The sequence below is a fragment of the Cololabis saira genome, chromosome 11 (assembly GCF_033807715.1).
Source record: "Cololabis saira isolate AMF1-May2022 chromosome 11, fColSai1.1, whole genome shotgun sequence".
Classification (NCBI taxonomy): domain Eukaryota; kingdom Metazoa; phylum Chordata; class Actinopteri; order Beloniformes; family Belonidae; genus Cololabis; species Cololabis saira.
In genome coordinates this window covers 45,689,159-45,713,557 of record NC_084597.1, presented here as the reverse complement: position 1 = coordinate 45,713,557, position 24,399 = coordinate 45,689,159, and the positions used below count along the sequence as shown (strand labels likewise).

At 42.3% G+C, this 24,399-nt stretch overlaps 5 non-coding genes across 5 annotated transcripts; all 5 read right to left on the bottom strand.

Annotated features, from left to right (window-relative positions):
- Positions 1-8,239: 8,239 nt before the first annotated feature.
- Positions 8,240-8,313, bottom strand: trnat-agu (transfer RNA threonine (anticodon AGU)). The gene has a single exon. It is a non-coding gene; the product is annotated as a tRNA-Thr (tRNA).
- A 3,578-nt stretch (positions 8,314-11,891) lies between these two features.
- On the bottom strand, positions 11,892-11,973 carry trnas-aga (transfer RNA serine (anticodon AGA)). Its single transcript has one exon. It is a non-coding gene; the product is annotated as a tRNA-Ser (tRNA).
- A 2,854-nt stretch (positions 11,974-14,827) lies between these two features.
- On the bottom strand, positions 14,828-14,899 carry trnaq-uug (transfer RNA glutamine (anticodon UUG)). The gene has a single exon. It is a non-coding gene; the product is annotated as a tRNA-Gln (tRNA).
- Positions 14,900-20,594: 5,695 nt separating this feature from the next.
- On the bottom strand, positions 20,595-20,670 carry trnaq-uug (transfer RNA glutamine (anticodon UUG)). The gene has a single exon. It is a non-coding gene; the product is annotated as a tRNA-Gln (tRNA).
- Positions 20,671-22,632: 1,962 nt separating this feature from the next.
- On the bottom strand, positions 22,633-22,714 carry trnat-agu (transfer RNA threonine (anticodon AGU)). The gene has a single exon. It is a non-coding gene; the product is annotated as a tRNA-Thr (tRNA).
- Between the last annotated feature and the right edge of the window lie 1,685 nt (positions 22,715-24,399).

Here is a 24,399-nt window from a genome sequence, read left to right as displayed (position 1 = left end):
TTTAGTATAAGAGAACAATTGTGGCTAATTAGGGACTACAAGTCTTAATAACCAGGGTTCCTTTTAAGGGTTCTTAGGGACATTTTAGGGTAACTCCAGCCCCTAAAGCAGGTCTAATGGTGTCCATGTTTCTAGGCACAGACAAGAGGGCTGTCCTACTGGTCTCAAACATATCAAACTTAATGATGATTAACATCAATGGCCCCCCTACTTCCAAGTTTGATCCCAGAAAGTATACAAGGACCTGGTTGAAGAGCCACCGTGCTGCCTCTTCTGTGCGTTCTAGACAGTGCAGTGTGAAAGCCCCTGCACAAAGCAAGTCTGTCTGGAATATACTGTAGTACAGGGGTAGACAGGCTGTTAACAGGTTTAAAAACCTGCACTTAAAATAAATCTTGTGTTCAAAATCAGTTATTTGATGTTTACAGTTCATAAGTATATTGCACTACTTACTTACTTTAGAAACCCAGCATTGGATTGAGAGAGTATTTCACTGTGGTTTTTCTTCTACCTAACACTCCCAATTCATATCAATAATATATCTGGATATCAATATTTCCCCCAGGGTGCCAGAGTTTTTCAATCATAACTTCATGCCCCCTACTTTAGAAAAAAACAAGATGATGTTACATGCTGGACTAACCTTTCACCCGCAACAATTAGACAAAGAACAACAGTTAAAATGCACAAACAAGACTGACTTTCCTGGGAAACTAATTCACAGCTGTCTACGTATGAATGCTGCAGAAGGTTATTATCACAGAGCAAAGAAATTGCTAAGAAAACATTTTGAAATTCAGTAACTTATTGCAGTCACACTCATGAATAACGATCTATAATGACCCTCAATCAGAAGTGAAGATTATGAAAACTCTGATCTCTACTTTCAAGTGAGCCATAAAAAAAGCACACAGCTAAAGGAGTTAAACAGAAAGACACATCTTCCTGTGATGCCTTGGGCAGTTATTAGCAGTAAATACTTCTGAACAAAAGCATGCAGGTGGCAAATATTCACGTCAAATAATGACATATATGTGCCAATTATGTAACAATGATATACACTACAAAGGTTTTAAGTCAGCGCTTCCAACCTAAAATCACCAAACTAATCTGTCCACAATAACACATTTCATCTTCCACCTGCAAACCACTGCAGCCGAAGCTAAACAAGTGGCTCTTATGGGGGAAACAATACTAAATAATAATTACAAGATTTAATTCATGTCAAATTTAAATCATATTTTAAATGACTTTATAAAAAAAGGAAAAATAGAACAGATGCTTTTGCATCATTCTATAAAAACCTCTATGCAGAGCCTAAATTACAAACAAAAGATGACAATGCTGAATCTTTTCTGGCCAGCTTACACTTACCCTCACTGTCAGAAGAAGAAGCATCACACATGATATCAGATATAACAGAATTGGAAATTCGGGAAGCCATCAAAAAACTAAAAAACCACAAATCCCCAGGGAGCGACGGACTCCCTGGAGAATTTTATAAATGCTTCATAGATGACTTAGTGCCAGTACTAACAAAAGTTTTTAACCACTCTCTCTCCAAAGGCGATCCACCAAATACATGGTCGGAAGCTATTATTTCAGTGATCCACAAAGATGGTAAGGACCCGACACTTTGTGAAGGATATAGACCCATTAGTTTAATATGTAATGACCAAAAATTATTAACCAGTATTCTGGCAAAGAGGATGCAGAAGATTATAACAAAATTGATTGACGTGGATCAGACAGGCTTCATACCTGAAAGACAGGGAAGCAATAATATAAGGAGAACACTGAATATTATAACATGTGCTAAGAAGCACATGCAAACCTCTTTGCTAATCAGTTTTGACGCACAGAAAGCGTTTGACACCGTTAACTTGCAATTTCTGTACAAAACATTAGCCGCGATGGGATTCCACCAGAAGTTTGTAGAATGGGTAAGGGTGATATATACAAACCCAAGGTCGAGAGTTAGAGTGAACGGTTGTTGTTCAGACTTTTTTAACCTTGAGAGAGGGGTCCGGCAGGGGGACTGCCTCAGTCCCCTGCCTTTTGCCATAAATATAGAACCCCTAGCGGCATCAATTAGGCAAAATGAAACTATAAAAGGCATAAAAGATGAAGGTCAGACAGAACACAAAATTTCGCTCTACGCGGATGACCTATTAGCATACATCAGTGACCCAATCTCCTCTGTCCCTGCATTGATAAAAAATGTAAAGGAATATGGTGAGGTGTCTGGTTATCAGATTAATCAATCTAAGTCTGAGGCAATTGTGTTGGTAGGGGATTGGCCAGCAAGTTTGGCAGGAAGCTTTAAATTTCGATGGTCTAACCAAGGGTTCAGATATCTAGGAATCATTATAACTTCTGATGTATCGCAATTGTTTAAGGCTAATTATGGTAAATTGTTGGGTGAAATTAAAAACGATCTTACACGATGGGAAATCCTCCCTCTGTCCATAATAGGAAAAGTGGAAACTGTTCGAATGAATGTGCTACCCAGGCTGCTCTTTATGTTTCAGTCCCTCCCCATAGAGGTCCCCATTTCTACATTTAAAAAAATGAACAGCTGTCTATCTAAATTTATTTGGCAAAACAAAAGACCCAAAATCAAATTTAAAAGACTGTTATGCTCAAAAGAAGATGGAGGCCTAAATCTTCCTAACCTGAAAAAATATTACTGGGCAGCCCAGATCAGATCAATGGTCGCATGGATAACTCAGGATAAGGACACCATTTGGGTCGAGATGGAACGGAGTGTGTGCCCAAAACTGCCCTTAGATACATTTCCATTCACGAGTTGTGAAATCTGGGGGATAAACAAAATCCCAAACCAGTGGGTGAAAACTACTTTAAAAGTATGGTCAAGGGTGAGAAAAAAGATGAAACTCCCCACCTCGATATCTAGAGTAATGAGAATTGCACATAATGTTGATTTTCTCCCCTCTATATTAGACATAAGGTTCAAGAAGTGGGAAGAGAATGGTTTATTCTTACTGGATCAAATATTTGAAGGAGAAGTCCTGATGTCTTTTGAACAGCTACAACGCAAACACAATCTTCCAACCCATGACTTTTTTAAGTACCTTCAACTAAGGCACTATTTACAGAAACACAAAGAATGGGATGCAATAACTGCTTTGCCATCCAATATAGAACAGTTTTTTATGCAAACAATTAAGGGGAAAATTAAGAAAAAGACAATATCACACCTATATAGAATACTACAGGAAGAACTAACATACAACAGCCTGGACATCAAGGAAAAATGGGAATTAGAGATGAACACCATCATTTCAGATGAAAATTGGGAAACATCATGCAGGGAGGGACATAAAACGACAAATAGCCCCATGTGGAGGGAATTTGAGTGGAAAATTAAGATGAGATTCTTTAGGACCCCTCTTATCACGTCAAAATTTGCTCGCACTTCAGATCAGTGTTGGAGGGGCTGTGGGCTAGTAGGAGATCATACCCACATTCTATTTGATTGCCCAAAACTATTAGGATTCTGGCAAAACGTAAAAGATGAAATTAAGGGATGTCTAAATATTGAACTACCTTTAGAGCCATCCTATTTTATACTAGAAATATTACCAGAAGATCTAGATGATAATCAGAGATTGCTATTGAGAGTCCTTCTTGTTTCTGCTAAGAAGATGATCACGGTCTCCTGGCTGAAGCCCCAGCCCCCCACAGTGACCCAATGGAGGGAGAAGGTTAAGGAGGTTTTTTACATGGAAAACATAACAGCAAGGATACATTTAAAAATGGATGTCTTCTTGATTAAATGGTCGCCAATTATTTAATATTTCCTCAACTGATGTGATCTGCTATATGTGAGAAGTGACTTTCTTTTGTTGTGGTATTCTTGATTTTTTTTAAATGTATTTATTTTTTTTATTTGTGGTTTTCTTTCTTAATTGTGCACTGTGGTACATGTGCACTCATACCCCTCTGCCTATGGACTACTCATCCTCATAGGGATTATGTGACACACGGACAATGAACAGATGCAGAAACCCACGGACTACTTCATGCTGACACCTTTGCTGTATTTTTGGCTGTATGACTGCACTATATGTCTGAACTTGTTAAAAGAAATAAAAAGAAGTAAAAAAAAAAAAAAGGAAAAATATATATCCAGCCGCTGTTGTTAAATCTACCAGTTGCAGTAATTATGCCATGTACTTTTTTAAATGACTATTGACAAAAAACAAGAAAGAAACCAAAAAAAAAGTTAATTTGACAGAACTTTTACATAAAACTCAAACACAGGGAGACGGACTGATGTTGCGCTGGACAAACCACCAAATACCAGCAAATAACCAAAAGAAACACGAGCAACCTCAATGAGAACTGTTTCCACCACATCCTTAGTGAGAAGATACCAAGCTGAAGGTGAAGAACTAACTGACTCGGTCCAGAGGAATATTTACAGATAAATATACTGCTGGTGACGTCATAAAGGATCAAAGGAGGCAAGAATTCCACCGCCATATCAACCTACGTCATATCAAACCTACGTCATATTAGAGACGCCCCACTTCACTCCCACATGTTCACCGGGGGTTGTTGTCACATTGTGAGTGTCTAAAATAAGAGGCTGTGAACGGGTGAATAGGAAAAAGACTAAATCGCTTTGCAGAGCCTATAAGTGGCTGAACTAAAGAAATAAACTATAGGAGCGCCATCCATTTATTTGAAGGAGTAACTCGGTCGTCAAAGGACAGCATACGGATGTTTGTGTTGTTCAGTTATGATGAAACAAACACAAACGTGACAGTACACTCGGTAAGTGCGTATAGAAGACAGTTGTGAAGCTGCAGCTGCCGCTTACGACCATACCGCCATGAACCAGCAGAGGGCGCTGTTGCTACGTTTGGGAACATGTGCACATTCATCCTCGTTTGCAGCAAATCAGCTCCAGCTTCAGACGCGTAGCGTTCAAATGCTCTTTCATGGAGCCTTGGAACGTCATCAAAGAATGTGATGTCTTTGATGACGTCACGAAGAATAGTGGAAGAGGAAGCACACGTAATAGCACACATTAGAGTGAAGATGTATTTCTTTTCTTGTTATTATAAACACCAGAAAACCAGACACACACAGCTGTTTAAAAGCACAGCAGAAGTAGTGGAATTATTTTGCCACAGGACCATGAAAATATTATAACTGTAATGGCAATCTAACAACAAAAAATACCATGTGAGGGAATTTGAAGACATTTCCAACTCATGCTGGTTCCAAAAAAAGTGGTCCGACAGGGAGCTGCGTTCAACACTTTATTTTACATGTGCAAAGCTTCAAAAAACAACACCTACAATACCCGGGTGCTGAATGAGAGGTTAAAAAACAAGCTTGTGTATTATCAAAAACAACACATTATGCATTGAGTTGATGTGAAGATGTCTTCCAGCTCAGGAAGAAACATTTTACCAAGCATTCTTATGAGTTATTCCCATTGATTTTAAGACTCTAATACCAATCCAATAAAACATGATCTTGCTATCTAATCGTTACATTTTAGCACACAGAAGTTGTCGTGGATGACACTGTATTTAAAGTTTTGTCATGGCCAAAAATACCAAACGCCAGCTTTTCTTCTTGTACGAATGAGTTCCAATTGCTTTCAGTGATATTGATTTAACACATGCATTGGTCTCTATAGCTGTGTTCACACTGCCAGCCCAATATGCAATAACTAGCATACTGCTTGTTGAGCTGCATGTAATTCTACTGAGTGTAAAAGATGATGCATACTGTCTGACTCTGTTACAAGATCTGCCCTGGTGCTCTCAGATGTCTGCCGTCTTCATTGCATCCCGGTCTGAAGGAGGAAGCTTGAAACTGTGAAATCTGACTGGATCACTGACTGGACTGTCGTTGGCACAACAGCTGATGATGTGCAACAAAAGCTTTATTCAACTGGACTCAGTGTCAGTGAGTGTCTTCCTGGAGCACAGGCGTGGGAGGTGGCTTTGTTGGAGTAAAAGGCATCAGGCACACCTGCTGGATTTAAAAAACAATAAGGAAAAATTGCAAAAGGTTTAATTTGTAGAATCGGTATAGAACGTTGTGCGTGAGAGTTGAATGCAAGCGATTGATTTGTTGATGACAATACTGTAAAAGCTTATTTGTTAGAGTTGAAGTGCCCTAAGCGCGTTCAAAAAGCTGTAGGATCTGAGTGGTCACTGTTACCACATAAGAACTGTAAGTCTGACTTTGTTTGCTGTCCCTGACATAAATAAACTATTACTATCTCTGCCAATTGAAAAACCTGCTGGAACAGACAGCCTAGATGGTAAACTGCTACGACTTGCTGCAGCTTACATATCAACTCCCATTTGTCACATCTTTAATAGATGTTTTACTAACGGGGTTTGCCCAAGGATTTGGAAAGAGGCTAAGATAATTCCAATACCAAAGGACAATAAATCTAACTTCACAGATGCTAACAGCCGTCCAATAAGCATACTTACTGTTTTAAGCAAATTATTAGAAAAGATAGTTTTTAATCGAATCCAAAATTATTTGATCATAAATAATCTGATCACAAGTTCACAGCATGCATACAGAGAGTGTCATTCAACCACCACAGCTCTAGCCCAGCTAACTGATTAGTACTGAAAGTACTTGATGGTATATCCATCCATTATCTTTACCCGCTATATTCTTTGCAGGGTCACGGGGGTCTGCTGGAGCCTATCCCAGCTAATTTTCAGGTGAGAGACAGACCCCTGGACAGGTCAAAATACAATTTTTATAATCTGAAACTTTCAACGATAACCCGAGTTTTAGTGGTAAACAGTTTGGCCAGTATGGGGACTGACCCCATGACCTTGGGGTTATTAGCACCAGACTCTGACGTTCTGAGCTAATCGGCCTTTGTGGTGAGTGTTTCTTTTTCGTATGTACGTATGTATGTATGTACATGTTTGATCCAGGCCTGGTTTACAACATCTTGAATTACATGCACTGTCTCCCAAACCAAGTAGAGACCTTTTTAAGTGAGGTCAAACTTGGAAAGTAACTGACTGTCAGAAACACCACGTAAAGAAATACACATTTGGTCAAGAAGAATTGGAGGATTACCCCACCTTGTGGCACGAGCGGTGGCTCTGGGAAGATAAGCCGCGTTAGTTTAACTGGGACAGGTATCTAAAACATAGATGAGCAGCTCTCTCCCGGCCGTGGAGGCTGACGAGGGAGCCCATAAGACGTCTCGGTTCAGGCAAACTGGATCAAAGTTCTGTGATGCACGGGAGATCTGCAAAAATGATCAATGTCGTGCGCATCTTACCAGTGCATTAGGCTCATGCGTAGACGGCGTAGCCTACGGCGTAGACGGCGTAGGCGGGGCTTTAGAGCCTGCAGCGCACCGCCATCCGCTCTCCGCTCTGCGCTCTCCGCTCTGGCGGGGATTTAGACGCCGGTGGGCAGGATGCACGTTTGGGTGGGCATAGCCCACCTCTGCCCCCCCCTAAAACCGGCCTCGGTGCTGGGTGATGACAGACCAGAGGCTGAGGGGACTGGCCCGGGACTCTGACGAAACGGGAGGCGCAGACTTCGCTTCAAATAGGCAAGAACATCTTTATTTAATTTAATGACGTCAGATCTGGCTGGGGTTTTTATTGTAGCATCGGCTATATCTGCTAGTTGAAACGTGTGGTCTGTTAGTCTCTGAGTTTTATGGTGTTTTTGTAGTTCATGCTCTATGGTGCGGTACTTTTTAATTTTTTTTTTTTAACTTTTTTTTAACTTTAATGTTTAGCTGTGTTTTGATCTGTGTTTCTGGGTGTCAGAACAGTGTTCGGGGGTTAGCAGGAGCCACCGTGTGACGTTACTACCCAGAATGTAAACAACAATGGCGACGTACATGTTAAATTATATTTTCAAATTTTATAAAAACGAAGACATCAAAAAGGTTTTTTATATCACATTGTTATAATTGATACCAACATTTATCTTTTAAGACCTACATGTCTTAATAGCCAGGGTTCCTTTTAAAGTGACTGAAAGGAGAAGAACCAGACATTACCTCCCTCTCAAGCAGTCCACATCTCTTAGAAGAACTTGAATGTGCGAATTAACTTTGGGTAAGAAACATTCAATGTGCCTTTCTTTTTTTTTAAGCTACATGTCATTTTTCCATTTCACCACCATGGTTGAACCATGAATGAATGAGACATCTATAATCTTTTTCTCATCCAAAGACAGATGAGTCTAGAGGCTCTGCTGGGATTTGAACCCAGGATCTCCTGTTTACTAGACAGGTGCTTTGACCAACTAAGCCACAGGGCCTCCACAACCTCTCACTTACCTCGTCTCAGACATCAAAACAGTAAGACCTTTAGAGGTGTGACATGCTGGAATGAGAAACAGAAGCCATTGGTGGACCACACGTCCTAAAGGACAAGGATCTGACTTTGGATAAGAAGGTTGAGAGTTTTAGTCCCTCTGTGGTTAAAGAGACTTGAGACAGTAAGTTCTAGTGTCCTACCTCACATTGGGACTAAGATCAGGGTTTGGGCTTGTTTTTATTTTGTTTTTTTTTGTTTTTTTTTTTACGTTATTTTTTTTTCATTATTAATTTTTATGTATTTTTTTCCTTTTTTAAATCATTCATTCAGGATTCCCTCCATCATCTGTTGACCTTCAGCGTCTGCGTCGGACAACTCTCCTGCGTCTGCGGGCGACGCGGGTCCTACGGACTCTCCGGCGCCTGCGGACGGGGCGAGAGCTCTGTCTGTGTCTGCGTGGCATTGTCAAAAGATGTGATGAGAACTAGTAAGAAGGAGTTCTATTTATAAACTCTGTTACAAGCTTGTTGATGGAATGGAATGTTAATGGAATTGATGACATCATATATTCTTCAATGGAATGAATGACATCATAACTTGATGACATCATATCTTCTTCAATGGAATTAATGACATCATAACTTGATGACATCATATCTTCTTCAATGGAATTGATGACCATATTATTTGGGGTTTTTTGGTTTAGTTTTTACTTCATAACGGTGATGATGTCAGTGAACATATGGTTGTATACGGAGCTGTTGTACTGGATTCCTGTGATACTGCACACCTTTTCCAAAAGTATAGATTTTTTTTAAAATACCTCAGAAAATGTTTGGACTTTTGAAATGTCGTCTTCAAAATTAAGCATATAGGGTGAATAGAGCCTTGGATGAAAAACTACACTTCATTCATTAAAAAAACTAAAAGCCTAAACAAACGAGCCAAGATGCAGAATCAATGAAAGAAAATGGAATTTATTGAAGAACTATTACACAATAAAACAACTTGTAGATGGGGGGGATGGAGGGATGGAGGGATGGACATATCAGGTAAAATGACTGATGAGCGAATGTTTCCCGCCCTAATCTGGATGAACAGCAGAAGAGCTACCACGGTTCCTCAACAGTGTCTTCCTGTAGACCAACTTCCCCGTTTCTAGATTCTGAAAAGTTAAAAAAAGAGACATGTTTTTCACATCTTGAGGTTTAAAGTCAAATTAAAATGTGAATCAGCAAAGCAGTGTCAGAATACCTGAAGCAGGAGCTTTTGCATCTTGATGCCGATCGGCTCACCTTCCCCTCGGAGGCAGCACTTCTCTTTAGCCAGTGGCATCTCTTTTATTTCTATTTCTTCTCTTTAGCCAGTGGCATCTCTTTTATTTCTATTTCTTCTCTTTAGCCAGTGGCATCTCTTTTATTTCTATTTCTTCTCTTTAGCCAGTGGCATCTTTTATTTCTATTTCTTCTCTTTAGCCAGTGGCATCTCTTTTATTTCTCTTTCTTCCAGCTGCCGTGCTGTGTCTCTGTCTGCGTCCATGGAAAGCTCTCCCAGTATTATGTTCTGCAGCCGAGAGCTGCCCGTGTTTTGATCCGACCCCGGTCTGTGTGAATGTTTGTTTGTGGTTTATTGTGGAAGGTTATGTTTGGTCGTTACAGCCGTGATCCAAGCGAGCCGACGACTCTTTCACTCTGTTAACTCAGATACTCGGTCTCCGTGGTTCTGCCTCCGAGCAGGAAAGCGGTGAAAAGTTAAACCATTAGGGATCTTTTCCCCACGTCTGTTATGTGTGGAGCTGCTGCAGCTACAACACAGCAACGGTTACCATGGTTACAGAATAATGGAAAGTAACAATTACAAGTACCGGTAGGCTAAGACAAAACGAAGAGGGAGCACGTCTGTACACAGTGCAGTGGTCTGAAGAGCTGTTAAGGTAGATCCAGTATGACGGCTCCACCAGGTGATGACGTCAAGACCACCAAGCCCTATTTAACAAGTTGATTCAAAGTGCTTTATAGAGACAATAAAACATCATTACATAGCAGAAAAAAGAAAGCATGATTTAAACTTCAAGCAAAGAAAGGAAAAACTTAGAATAGATAAAGACAGTAGTTAAAATGTAATCAAGTTTTGAAACTCAAACTTAAAAGTGACAAGTGCAAGTTTGGAGTTTTATTCAAATGCAGCTGAGAACAGGCGAGTCTTCATCCTGGATGTAAATAAACTAAGTGTCTCAGCTGATCTGAGGCTTTCTGGGAGTTTGTTCCAGACATGTGGAGCATAGAAGCTGAATGCAGCTTCTCTGTGTCTGGTTCTGATTCTGAATTGGATCCAATGACCTGAGGGGTCTGGAAGGTTCATACTTGGTCAGGGGGTCACTCATGTATTTTGGTCCCAAACCATTCAGAGCTTTATAGACCAGCATCAGAACTTTAAAAGTCTGTCCTCTGACAGATCTGCAGCCAGAGTAAAGAGGTCGACTGATTTCCACTTTTGGTTCCAGTCAGCTTCCCATGCAACATGGCTGTGCCACGTATGAAGAAAAATGGCTTTCAGAACCACTTTTCAGAAACCAATGGGTCACTAGACTTAATGCTTTGTCTATTGTTTATTTTTATGATCTATAATTCATACTGAACCATACTCAGTATGAAAGGAGTGTATATCAGCTTTTAATCAGACATACTATGGGAGAGGAAAACCATCTTTATATGTAAATGACTGAATATTCAACATTGTGGTTTAGCTGACATGGACTGCTGCTTGTTTATGTGGCGCTTTAGCGCCACCTTGTGGTCTCTTTGAACCATGCACAGAAACTTCTGCTTCCTCATGTGTTATGACATTTCCAAAAGCAGTACCATTGTGTTGGAGAAAGCTGGTTATGAAAGCGTTTAACATGTGCTTGTACGTTGTGTCTTTGTATTAGCAACACAACAGTCATATTTGTACATGTTTGTACTCTGCACACACTTCTCTGGTTTTGAGAGAGGACAAGGAGCTCTGGGATGACGTACAGGTGAAAATTGCTCTACAGGAACTGTGGACACAGAGTGGCAGCAAAGTGCCCCGTCACATTTACAGCATGAACTGCTTCAGCGGGAGGAAATGCCCAGCGCCTTGGCCACCTTCCACATATAGACTATGAGCAGGTAAAGATCAGAGACTTGGGCATATCTAACAACCCTGTGTTGAACCAGAGACGCAGGAGGCCAGAGTGTCTGCAGGATCTGGGGAATACCCAACAAAATTACTGTTAAAAAACATGGTGACATGTTTTGAAAACGGCTGGCAAGACGAGTAAAAAATCTCACTGTTTCTTTTTTTCCTGTAAAGTTGGACATTTTAAAGTGTAGGTAAATGGAGAATGCTATCTTCAAATCATTCATGTTAGAAATAAATGTATGACTTCATATAAGTTGTCCTGTTGTGGTAAAATTAAAAATCATCCATGGGTATTACCATGCTGGGTAGAAAATACAACATGTACCACAAGGGAATCCAACTCATTACTTTTGAAAGACAGTACTGGATAATAACTGAAGTTTAGGCAGTCGTCTTGGACATTCAAACATTACTCGTTGTTGGCAGGATTTGAACCTGCGCGGGGAATCCCCAATGGATTTCTAGTCCATCGCCTTAACCACTCGGCCACAACAACCTGTCAGCTATGTGTGCGTGTGTGTGTGCGTGCGGGCGTGCGTGCGGGCGTGCGTGCGTGCGTGCGTGCGTGCGTGCGTGCGTGCGTGCGTGCGTGCGTGCGTGCGTGCGTGCGTGCGTGCGTGCGTGCGTGACCCTTTATTTTAAAATGGTTGGTTTTACTTTATCAGTTTGAGACATATTTATATCCTAATTTTTTTTAAAGATTTTGATGCAATGCATTTTCATCAACAGTCAGTGCAGTATGTTCATAGATCATACATCCACTTTCTTGTTTGCAAAAAGCTCTGGATAGATATCAGTTAATCTCTCACAGGATCTCTCATGTATGAGAGGAAGTCTTAAAGGGAAAGTTCGTTTTTTTACAACCTGGACCTTATTTCTGGCATTTTTTAGGGTTGTATACTCACCCAGAGGGGTTTGGTGTCATTTGGAGTCCTTCGGAAGATATTACGGCTCTTCAGCCGTATACTCCGGCTCAAAACGGTAAGGACGTCCATCATATTCAAAGTCGTCGTCCACAACCTCAGAATTTGACAAATATTCAGACATGTTTCAAATAACTAACAGTAAACTAACAGTAGCGAACTCCAGCTGTACACGGAGCTGTGTCTGCGATACGCGCACAGAGATGACGTCATGAGTTCAGAGGTCTTGTTTACAAACGGATTTGTTTATTACACAGACAGCGCCACAATGTTACAACAGGTCCTGGAAGCAGATCTAGTGATTCATAAAAGAAATGAAGAGTTTCGCGGCAATCATGTGTTATTTAGACGCTGGATCGTCTGTGTCCCGCGAGTGCCCTATGCGCTACCGTTATATGGAGAAGAGGCTCGCAAAAAACTCCTAATATCTTCCGAAGGACTCCAAATGACACCAAACACCTCTGGGTGAGTATACAATAGGGCTGGGCGATATATCGAGTATAGCCGATGTATCTCGGCTTCTACTCTGTGCGATGTACAAAATGACTCTATCGTGCATATTCGAGTATAAATTTTCACGCATTTTGCTTTTAGCCGCGGGCATTAAATTACAGGCTTTTCTCACTCTCTCGTCTCGTCTCTCCTTCTCTGAGACATAAAACAAGCGCACCCTGTTCGTGCTGTCGTGTGTGCATTATCATTGGCCCCCGACCAGCTGCTGCTGTCGGCGCTGCTGTCCGGGACCGCTGGTCACTTCCACCCCGCTTTAACTTCAACTTAACTTTCCCAAACTCGGCCTGTTTGCGCCGTGAGCTCATCTGCGCGGTTGCTACGCGCGGCGGACTCTTTTCAAAGCTAACCGGTTTAGTAAAGACGGGAGGGGATGTTTTCTCCTCGCACGACGTGCACGGCTCCGGAGAGCCGAGGAGCCGCTTAGCGCGACACGCACAGCCGAGCCTTTAGGCTGATTTATGGTCCCGCGTTACACCAACGCAGAGCCTACGGCGTAAGTGCGCATCGACGCGTACCCTACGCCGTAGGTTCTGCGTAGATATAACGCGTAACCATAATTCAGGCTTTTCTCTTTCAGAGCTGAGAAACGTCACCTACTGTTGCTTAAATGTGGCCACATGAAATCAATCACTATCATTGAAACAAAGTCAAACAAGACTATATGACGTCATATTTCTAACAATAAGTGAAAGTGATGCAAAGTAAAGGAGGAGAGGATGAAACATTGCAGTCCCTGCACCTACAATTTAATATAAAGGTGCTCTAAGGTGCCCCTGCTGCTCAGAGCAGCTCATCCTGGTAAAACCAGGTGAAACCTGGTGAAACCTGGTGAAACCTGGTGAAACCTGGTCATCCTGGTAAAACCAGGTAAAACCAGGTAAATCCAGGACCAGAACATGTTCTTAGCAGATGTTCTTCATACGGGGAGTCAGAAAGATGCAACGTGCACTTTCTATTTTGAAATTACACTTTTATGTTTGTGCCACTCACTGCTTAGTAACTGTTTAATAAATACAGTTTTGGTAAATTTGAATTATTCCCCCTTTTTGCATGAAAGTTTAAAATTAACATATGCGGTATGAACAAGAATGTTTTAATGTAGACATGTAGAATCCACATACTGGTGTGATTGTAGCATCAAATTGTTAATTCAAGGCTAAGGCAAAATATCGAGATATATATCGTGTATCGTGACATGGCCTAAAAATATCGAGATATTAATAAAAGGCCATATCGCCCAGCCCTAGTATACAACCATAAAAAATGCCAGAAATAAGGTCCAGGTTGTAAAAAACCGAACTTTCCCTTTAAGTAGCAGAGGATGGTTTCCATCCATCCACCTCTGGGTTATGGGCCCAGCACGCTTCTGCTGCGCCACTCTGCTGTTTAACCAGGACGTGACTCCGCCACACAGTCCGTGACTTTGGGGGACGGCGTCACTCCTTTCAAACCTTCTGACAGTGTCAAAAATCCTACAACTCTGTCAACTAACTAACCAGCTTAAATGACATCATGTGACCCAGCACAATTCTCTCAGATATGAATGAAGCAGATCTATTCTAAGACTGATTTCTTTCTGATTATCTCTTAAAATTGATCAGATTTGTTTGGAACTGTGAAGGGAAACAACTGTTGGAAATGATCCTTCGTATTGATCAGTGACCATCATTAGCATCACTAGCTGAAAACAACTGTATAAACATCATTCAAGAACATACTCATGATATTAGATACATTCATCACATATTTAAGGGTTCTTAGGGACATTTTAGGGTAACTCCAGCCCCCTAAAGCAGGTCTAATGGTGTCCATGTCTCCATTTCCCCGTGTTGTTTTTTGAGGTGGAGCCCCGTGGATTGATACTACAACATCATGTGGGTAAAACCTTGATACCTGGTTGTGTGGAAGACTGACAGGTTCCACTGAGATTTGAACTCAGATTACTGGAGTCAAAGTCCAGAGTGCTAACCATTACACCATGGAACCCTGTTCAGCTTTTATTGTAGTTTTATTGTGGTCCTGAAACCAGAACATGAGTGAATATGCGCCTGAGCATCTGACAGAGTGCTGTCCATGGTGCTAGGAGCGTCTGGGTGTTTAGGGTACCAGGGCCCTGGTCCTCCAGGCCCAAGGGCTGGATCTTTCACTCCAGTGGCCGGTCGGGAGGGGGGGGCTTAAAAGCGGGTCCCCGGGTTCGGACGGTGAGCCGGGTCTTTGGGTGGCTCCAGGTGAGCCGTGTTGTTGAGTTGTTGTTGTTGGGATCTGGTGGTGGAGGTAGTGACTGACATGTTTTGAAAACATGTGGGTGAAACACTCTGCCTCATCGTGGACTGGTTGGCTGATTGGGTAACGTATTGCGTCACGCATCGCGTCACTTCCTGGTGTTTGCGGTCTGTGCTGCTGCCGTCTCACGGCGTTTGCAGGCTCAGATCTCTCCCGACTTTTTATCTAAAACTTAGACTGTTTTCTGGTAAAATAGCACTATATCTGGTACATTACTGTCTTTATTTCAACACTCGCTCATTTTCTCTTCCGTAACTTTCACTGTCACCAATCACCGATACATTTTCTGTCCGTTAGCCTCCGTTAGCATCTTAGCATGGCCGCTCCGGCTCCCACCGCTTCACCTCTTTCCTGCTCAGTGTGTGAAATGTTTAGTTATTCCTCTGCCTCCTTTAGTGAAGACGGTAAGTGCTTAAAGTGTAGTTTATTTGCAGGGCTGGAGGCGAGGCTCAGTCAGTTAGAGGTCCGGTTCGGCCAACTAAACCATAGTCCGAGAGCCTCCTCAGCTAACCAGGCTAAGCTAGCGGCGGACCGGCCCGTAGCAGCTGAGCGTAGCCGCTCCCCTGCAGCTCCCGAGCAGCCGGCCAGGCAGGGCAGCTGGGTGACGGTTCGGAGGAAGACTAGTCTTAAAGGGCTCACGGAACACCACCACCCGCTTCATGTGTCTAACAGATTTTCCCCACTTAGCGACACATCTGTTGAGAAACCGACCCTGGTGATTGGAGACTCCATAGTCAGACATGTGAAGCCGACTCCAGAGACCTTAGTTAGGTGCATCCCGGGGGCCAGAGCGGGCGACATAGAAGCAAATTTGAAGCTACTGGCAAAGGGTAATCGTAAATATGGTAAAGTTATCATTAATGTCGGAGCTAATGACTCCCGTCTTCGCCAGTCGGAAGTAACCAGAATGAATATTGTCTCGGTGTGTAACTACGCCAAGACCATGTCGGACTCTGTAGGTTTTTCTGGCCCCCTCCCCAATCTGACCAGCGATGACATGTTTAGTCGCATGCTCTCGCTCCGCCGCTGGTTGTCTCAGTGGTGTTCAGAAAACGACGTGGACTTTATTGACAACTGGGAGACATTCTGGGGAAAGCCCGGTCTGATTAGAAGGGACGGCATTCATCCCACCCGGGATGGTGCAGCTCTTATGTCTAGAAATCTGGCCAATGTTATTAGACACTCCCCCTGACAATGCAGGGTCCAGGCCAGGATGCAGAGCTGTAGTTTAACAGGGCTGGAGGCGAGGCTTAGTCAGTTAGAGGTCCGGTTTGGCCAACCAGACCATAGTCCGATAGAATCCTCTGCGGACCGGCCCGTAGCAGCTGAGCGTAACCGCTCCCCTGCAGCTCCCCGGCAGCCGGCCAGGCAGGGCAGCTGGGTGACGGTTCGGAGGAAGGGTAGTCTTAAAGGGCTCACAGAACACCACCACCTGCGTCATGTGTCTAACCGTTTTTCCCCACTCAGCGACACATCTGTTGCTTCTCAAGGACCAACGCCTGCCAACAAAACTGTAGGATTGCATTATGTAATTAGCGACTCTAAAACTGTAGGATTACATGATATTGGCGACTCTGGCCAGGTGCCTAGCAAAATAGAAGTGGTTGCAGTTCCCCGCCCTCCAAAAGTTCACCAGGTGCAGCGTTATAGAGGCGTTAACCAAGATAACCTTGTAAAAATTAAAACCAATGCACATTTGGTACCAATTACAGACCGAAAAATTAGATGCGGACTACTAAATATACGATCATTAAGCTCTAAGTCTCTGTTAGTAAATGATATAATTACAGAGAGCAGGAGTGATATTTTCTGCTTAACAGAAACATGGTTACAGGAGGAAGAGTATGTTAGTTTGAATGAATCAACTCCGCCCGGCTACTTTAATCATCACATTCCTAGAAGCACGGGCCGAGGCGGAGGAGTCGCAGCAATTTATAACTCCGGTCTCCAAACAAAAATTGAACCCAAGTGCAACTATAATACATTTGAAAGCCTCATGCTTGGTCTGAAATTTCCGAGCCGGAAATCAGAGAAGCCAGTTGTGTTAGTGGTAGTGTACCGGCCCCCTGCTGGTGCGTATCTGGAGTTTTTGTCTGAATTTTCAGATTTCCTTTCTGGATTATTGATCAGCACAGATAAATTCATCATAGTGGGTGATTTTAACATTCATATGGATGTTGAAAGCGATAATCTTAAATTAGCCTTCGATTCTCTTCTAGAATCAATGGGTATCTCACAAAAAGTGGATAAACCGACGCACTGTTTTAATCATACTCTCGATCTCGTTCTCACCTACGGTGTTGAAACTGATGGTCTGTTGGTGTCACCTGTAAACTCCCTTTTATCCGACCATTACTTAATAACGTTTGAATTTAATTTTGTTGATGTTGAAGTGCAAAATAGGAGGTATTATTTTAGCAGATGTTTGTCTGATGAAGTTATTGTTAAATTTAGGGAGGCCATTGCTTATCTTACGACAGTGCGAAATAGTGATGTAGTCGAGGCCAGTGACCTGGGTTCTACCTCTGCAGATGTTGATTTCCTTGCTAGTAACACTGCTGATTTGTTGCATTCAGCTTTAGATGAAGTTGCTCCTTTGAAAAGGAGGGTTTCTAGCCACAGGAGCTTAACTCCCTGGTATAATTCAGATATCCGCATGTTGAAACAAAACGTGCGTAAAATGGAAAGGAAGTGGTACTCTTGTAGGTCTGTAGACTCTCATCGTGAATGGAAAGATATTCTAATAGTATATAAAAAAGCCATTCGCAAAGCCAGAACAGCTTATTATTCAACGTTGATAGAGGATAACAAAAGTAACCCACGTTTTCTGTTCAGCACTGTAGCCAGGCTGACAAAGAGTCACAACTCTGTTGAGCCGTGCATTCCTGCAGCTCTCAGTAGTGAGGACTTTATGGGCTTCTTCAACAGTAAAATCGCGAGAATTAGAGAAGAAATCAACCAGCCGGTTGTAGGTGTTTCTTCAGCTTTAGCGACTTCCCTAGGCTCTGACTTGTCTCTAGACTGTTTTGATCCTATAGACCTCCCTGAGCTGACTTCACTCGTTAATAGAGCTAAGTCAACCACATGTATGTTAGACCCCATCCCGACTCGTCTATTCAAACATATTTTTTCTCTTATTGGTACGACAATACTGGACCAAATTAACTTATCCCTAAGTTTAGGATATGTACCACAGGTTTTCAAAGTCGCAGTAATTAAACCTTTACTTAAAAAACCTTCTCTTGACCCAGACACCTTAGCTAATTATAGACCAATTTCCAACCTTCCATTTGTGTCTAAAATTCTGGAAAAGGCAGTTTCAAGCCAGTTATGTGACTATTTGTATAGAAATGATCTGTTTGAAGTCTTTCAGTCAGGGTTCAGAATGCATCATAACACAGAGACAGCACTTGTTCGAGTCACGAATGACCTCCTTATGGCCTCAGATAAGGGATTAGTGTCCATACTGGTTCTACTGGACCTCAGTGCTGCTTTTGACACTATAGATCATGGCATTTTACTGCACAGGTTAGAGCATGTTGTTGGGATTAAAGGGACAGCTCTATGTTGGTTTAAATCATACCTATCTGACAGGTTCCAGTTTGTTCATGTACATGAGGTTTCTTCAGAACAGTCAAGGGTCTGTTATGGTGTTCCGCAGGGTTCAGTGCTAGGGCCAATCTTGTTCAGTTTATACATGCAGCCGTTGGGAAGTATAATCCAGAATCACGGCATACACTTTCATTGTTATGCTGATGATACGCAGCTCTACTTGTCTATGAAGCCGGATGAAACAGAACCGTTAGTTAAACTTCAGGCATGTCTTAGGGACATCAAGGACTGGATGTCCAGAAATTTCCTGCTTCTAAATTCAGATAAAACAGAGGTTATCATTCTTGGTCCAGAGCATCTTAGGAAGGGATTAGATGGTGTTGCGATGGCTTCCAGTGCAACTGTGAGAAATCTTGGTGTTATTTTCGATCAGGATTTGTCGTTTAAACCATATGTCAATCAGGTTTGTAAAATAGCCTTTTTCCATCTCCGTAATATTGCAAAGATTAGGAAAATCCTCTCACAGAGTGATGCAGAAAAACTAGTTCATGCTTTTGTATCTTCTAGACTAGATTACTGTAATGTGTTGTTAGCAGGATGTCCAAGTAATTTGCTGAATAGGCTCCAGCTGATCCAAAATGCAGCAGCACGAGTACTGACAGGAATTAGCAGGAGAGACCACATCTCTCCAGTGTTAGCGTCGCTCCATTGGTTACCCGTAAAATTCAGAATCCAATTTAAAATTGTATTACTTGCGTATAAAGCCCAAAACGGCTTAGCTCCGCATTATTTGCAAGACCTGATAGTGCCTTATGTTCCTGTCAGAGCTCTCCGTTCTCAGAGTGCAGGTTTACTTGTAGTTCCTAGAGTATCTAAATGTAGATTTGGAGGGCGGGCGTTCTGCTATCAGGCGCCACTACTATGGAACCAACTTCCAATCTGGGTTAAGGGGGCTGACACCACCTCCACCTTTAAAACTAAACTTAAAACATTTCTGTTTAGTAAAGCCTATAGTTAGTGTTTAGTAAACCTCTAGCTGGTGTTGGTAAATCTCTAGGTAGTGTAAACTTTAGTGTGTCAGAGTCGCTCCTGTAGTTTCTTGTGCTGGCCCCCCCTTCTCCTCCCTTTTCTCTCTTTTGTCCATGTTGCAGCATCCTTTGCCGGACACCGGAACCTGCAGGTGGTCGTGGGTGGCTTGTAGCTTGCATTACGGAGCACAAGTCTTTCCCCGACCCTGCACCCCAACCTGGGACTTGCTGATTGGGCCGGAGCTTCGGGAGCTGCGTGCTGGCCTGCGGTCCCCACCCCCGGTCATCCCGTTGCTGCCCCCCCCCTTCTCCTCCCTTTTCTCTCTTTTGTCCTGCAGGTGGCCATGGGTGGCTTGTAGCTTGCATTACGGAGCACAAGTCTTTTCCTGACCCTGCACCCCAACCTGGGACTTGCTGATTGGGCCGGAGCTTCGGGAGCTGTGGGCTGGCCTGCGGTCCCCACCCCCGGTCATCCCGTTGCTGCTTCCACCTGCCTGCTGTGCTGTTGCCGTCCCTGACCCACCAGTCTGGCCCTCGGCAGGAGGGTCCCCCCTGATGAGCCTGGTCCTGCTCAAGGTTTCTTCCCTCCTAAAGGGGAGTTTTTCCTTGCCACTGTTTGGCTTAAGGTTTTTCTCCCACTAGGGGAGTTTTTACCTGCCATTGTTTATATAATAACTGCTCGGGGGTCATGTTCTGGGTATGGGTCTCTGTAAAGCGTCTAGAGACAACTCTGTTGTATTAGACGCTATATAAATAAAATTGAATTGAATTGAATTGAAAATTGAATTGAAACCTTGATACCTGGTTGTGTGGAAGACTGACATGTTCCACTGAGATTTGAACTCAGATTACTGGAGTCAAAGTCCAGAGTGCTAACCATTACACCATGGAACCCTGTTCAGCTTTTATTGTAGTTTTATTGTGGTCCTGAAACCAGAACATGAGTGAAAAGCAATATGCGCCTGAGCATCTGACAGAGTGCTGTCCATGGTGCTAGGAGCGTCTGGGTGTTTAGCCGGGTCTTTGGGTGGCTCCAGGAAAGCCGGGTTGTTGAGGTGGAAGCACCACCATTTCATAAAATATGCTCTAATTTATTTTTTATTTGGGGTTTTCATAAACTGTGAGCCATAATCAGAGAGCAGCGTCTTGCTGGTGCAGGAAACTGCTGCACGCAGTGACGGACACTGGCTGATTTATGGTTCCGCGTTGCACCAACGCAGAGCTTACAGGGTAGGATACGCGGGAACGCGAACGTACGGTGCGCGTCGCCGCGTAACATCATGCAGCCACTTCTCGGCGAACACATGTTTTCTGTTTGATTCGGCTAGTGGTTTAGTTTGGCGTCTCTTTGTAGTTGGTGGTGGTGGAACGCCAAAATAATTACTTAATGGCGCTTGCTTCTTGGACATTTTGACGAGACGTGTCGGGGTTTGTTCAGTAAAGCTGCTTGTGAGATCCTTACCTCTCTTCCTGCCCAACGAGCATGGAGGGGGAGTAAGGACGCGCTGTGATTGGCCAGTACCAACTTTGAGTGGCAGTTCTGGGGAAAAGCTCTCGCAATAGATTTTTTAATATTAGTATTCTGGTCTGGCCACAACCAATAATATGAGCCCCAGCTGTTGGTACGCAAAAGCGCTTCGCAGCACAAGATTGACAGCGCACTGTGGATTTTAACGGCGCATGCGCTCTGGCGGCCCACTTATGTGCAGCCCTGCTTATAGGCAACTAGTCATCATATCTGCTGCTCTCTGAAACACATGTTAATGCTCAATAGTACACATATATGGTTCTTTAATATATTTGCATTATACTAAGATATATTCATTTTCAATGGCTTTTGTCCTTAATGGCTTTTTCCCCCTTACATTACTTTTACTTTTATACTTTAAGTAGTTTTGAAACCAGTACTTTTATACTTTTACTTGATTAAAAAACTTGAGTTGATACTTCAACTTCTACAGGAGTATTTTTAAACTCTAGTATCTATACTTCTACCTGAGTAATGAATGTGAATACTGAAGACACCTCTGATCATAAATGATCTGATCACAAGTTCACAGCATGCATACAGAGAGTGTCATTCAACCACCACAGCTCTAGCCCAGCTAACTGATTAGTACTGAAAGTACTTGATGGTATATCCATCCATTATCTTTACCCGCTATATTCTTTGCAGGGTCACGGGGGTCTGCTGGAGCCTATCCCAGCTCATTTTCAGGTGAGAGACAGACCCCTGGACAGGTCAAAACACAATTTTTATAATCTGAAACTTTCAACAATAACCAGAGTTTTAGTGGTAAACAGTTTGGCCAGTATGGGGACTGACCCCATGACCTTGGTGTTATTAGCACCAGAATCTGACATTCTGAGCTAACCAGCCTTCATGGTGAGTGTTTCTTTTTCATATGTACGTTTGTACGTATGTATGTATGTGCATGTTTGATCCAGGCCTGGTTTACAACATCTTGAATTACATGCACAGTCTCCTAAAACCAAGTAGAGACCTTTTTAAGTGAGGTCAAACTTGGAAAGTAACTGACTGTCAGAAACACCACGTAAAGAAATACACATTTGGTCAAGAAGAATTGGAGGAGTACCCCACCTTGTGGCACGAGTGAAGAACAGCAAAGCATTAAAGTGACTAAAAGGAGAAGAACCAGACATTACCTCCCTCTCAAGCAGTCCACATCTCTTAGAAGAACTTGAATGTGTGAATTAACTTTGGGTAAGAAACATTCAATGTGCCTTTTTTTTTTTTTAAGCTACATGTCATTTTTCCATTTCACCACCATAGTTGAACCATGAATGAATGAGACATCTATCATCTTTTTCTCATCCAAAGACAGATGAGTCTAGAGGCTCTGCTGGGATTTGAACCCAGGATCTCCTGTTTACTAGACAGGTGCTTTGAAAGTTTGACCAACTAAGCCACAGGGCCTCCACAACCTCTCACTTACCTCGTCTCAGACATCAAAACAGTAAGACCTTTAGAGGTGTGACATGCTGGAATGAGAAACAGAAGCCATTGGTGGACCACACGTCCTAAAGGACAAGGATCTGACTTTGGATGAGAAGGTTGAGAGTTTTAGTCCCTCTGTGGTTAAAGAGACTTGAGACAGTAAGTTCTAGTGTCCTACCTCACATTCACTCTTTACAGGTCACTTCAGTTTAGCTACCGTCTTATATACCTGCTACACATATTTACGTACTGGAAGGTCATGTTAGTCAATAATGGGACTAAGATCAGGGTTTGTGTTTGTTTTTTGTTTTTTTTTTAACGTATTTTTTTTTTCATGATTTATTTTTATGTATTTTTTTCCTTTTTTAAATCATTCATTCAGGATTCCCTCCATCATCTGTTGACCTTCAGCGTCTGCGTCGGACAACTCTCCTGCGTCTGCGGGCGACGCGGGTCCTACGGACTCTCCGGCGCCTGCGGACGGGGCGAGAGCTCTGTCTGCGTCTGCGTGGCATTGTCAAAAGATGTGATGAGAACTAGTAAGAAGGAGTTCTATTTATAAACTCTGTTACAAGCTTGTTGATGGAATGGAATGGTTCATGGAATTGATGACATCATATCTTCTTCAATGGAATTAATGACATCATAACTTGATGACATCATATCTTCTTCAATGGAATTAATGACCATATTATTTGGGGTTTTTTTGGTTTAGTTTTTACTTCATAACAGTGATGGTGTCATAGAAAAAAAAGAAAGCAGATTTTAATTACTTTAAATTACAGAATAGTGAATAAGAGAATGATGACTGTAATAAAACACATCTTACAGGGTTTTTAGCTGTGATTTCACCTGATAAGTCTGGAAACCGCCGCAGACAACAGTGATGTCACAGTCATGTATTGATCATTGATGTGTACAGTCATCTGACAATGATGGCAGGATGAAAACGTCCAATCATGTGCTAACAGTGGAATGATGATCTTCAGCAGTTTCTATTCTGGCTCAGAGGCCAGGGCTTTATGCTCTTATACACTTTCTAAACCCACGCTGACATTTGTGGAAAAGCCTGTAAAACCCTTCGTGAATCTTCCTTAAAACAAGTCCAGAAAAAGCCATTAAAGGTAAAACAGAGACTTGCTTGGGTAAATGAAATCAGACTTAACTCTAGCAGTTAAATATAAAAACACACCAGCTCAGGAGAGCAGTATTATATATGTAGTGGATATGGGTCAATGAAACAGTATGTATGGATATGAATGAAAAGAAAAAAGTATATATGGTATTATAATAGTATATATAGTATAAGGTCATATATGAGGTGTACAACATTATTGACATCTCACCCAGAATGAAGCAGATCCAAGTCGTACAGTGAGATGTTTTTTATTCTGTTTTACATTCATGTGTTCAAGTGGGTCTTATGGGGGAAACAATACTAAATAATAATTAAAAGATTGAATTCATGTAAAATTTAAATCATATTTTAAATGACTTTATAAAAAAAGGAAAAATATATATCCAGCCGCTGTTGTTAAATCTACCAGTTGCAGTAATTATGCCATGTACTTTTTTAAATTAATATTGACAAAAAACAAGAAAAGAAACCAAAAAAAAAAGCTAATTTGACAGAACTTTTACATAAAACTCAAACACAGGGAGAC